General features: G+C 51.9%; 2 non-coding genes across 2 annotated transcripts; both read left to right on the top strand.

Moving 5' to 3' along the window:
* Positions 1–358: 358 nt before the first annotated feature.
* On the top strand, positions 359–477 carry LOC123179180 (5S ribosomal RNA). Its single transcript, XR_006490167.1, has one exon. It is a non-coding gene; the product is annotated as a 5S ribosomal RNA (ribosomal RNA).
* A 298-nt stretch (positions 478–775) lies between these two features.
* On the top strand, positions 776–894 carry LOC123179179 (5S ribosomal RNA). The gene has a single exon (XR_006490166.1). It is a non-coding gene; the product is annotated as a 5S ribosomal RNA (ribosomal RNA).
* Positions 895–944: the final 50 nt, after the last annotated feature.

Below are 944 nucleotides of genomic sequence, written 5' to 3'. Positions count from 1 at the left end.
TGCTTGGGCGAGAGTAGTACTAGGATGGGTGACCTCCTGGGAAGTCCTCGTGTTGCATTCCCTTTTTAATTTTTTTCGCGCCGCTTGCAAAACAAAACGCACGTGTAAGTAATATATTTACCGTGTTTTATTATTTTGCACGAGTGCGGTAAGTCATAGCTGGGTGCTCACGATTCACGGGTCCAGCGTCGGCGTTGTGGCGCGGCAAGCGTGCACCGGTGCGGTTGAGAGGGAGGGGTGGAAACCGCGTTAAACTCGTCTCCGTAGTTGAGAGGGAGCGGCCAAAGCAATGTGCAATCGTCTTTGTAGTGGAGCTGGGAGGGGCAAGGATAAGGGACGAAGACCGGGGTAACATGTCGGATGCGATCATACCAGCACTAAAGCACCGGATCCCATCAGAACTCCGAAGTTAAGCGTGCTTGGGCGAGAGTAGTACTAGGATGGGTGACCTCCTGGGAAGTCCTCGTGTTGCATTCCCTTTTTAATTTTTTTCGCGCCGCTTGCAAAACAAAACGCACGTGTAAGTAATATATTTACCGTGTTTTATTTATTTTGCACGAGTGCGGTAAGTCATAGCTGGGTGCTCACGATTCACGGGTCCAGCGTCGGCGTTGTGGCGCGGCAAGCGTGCACCGGTGCGGTTGAGAGGGAGGGGTGGAAACCGCGTTAAACTCGTCTCCATACTTGAGAGGGAGCGGCCAAAGCAATGTGCAATCGTCTTTGTAGTGGAGCTGGGAGGGGCAAGGATAAGGGACGAAGACCGGGGTAACATGTCGGATGCGATCATACCAGCACTAAAGCACCGGATCCCATCAGAACTCCGAAGTTAAGCGTGCTTGGGCGAGAGTAGTACTAGGATGGGTGACCTCCTGGGAAGTCCTCGTGTTGCATTCCCTTTTTAATTTTTTTCGCGCCGCTTGCAAAACAAAACGCACGTGTAAGTA

Source organism: Triticum aestivum, unplaced genomic scaffold, assembly GCF_018294505.1.
Source record: "Triticum aestivum cultivar Chinese Spring unplaced genomic scaffold, IWGSC CS RefSeq v2.1 scaffold141590, whole genome shotgun sequence".
NCBI lineage: Eukaryota > Viridiplantae > Streptophyta > Magnoliopsida > Poales > Poaceae > Triticum > Triticum aestivum.
The sequence above is the reverse complement of the archived record's forward strand: the minus strand, read 5'-3'. Positions and strand labels throughout refer to the sequence as shown.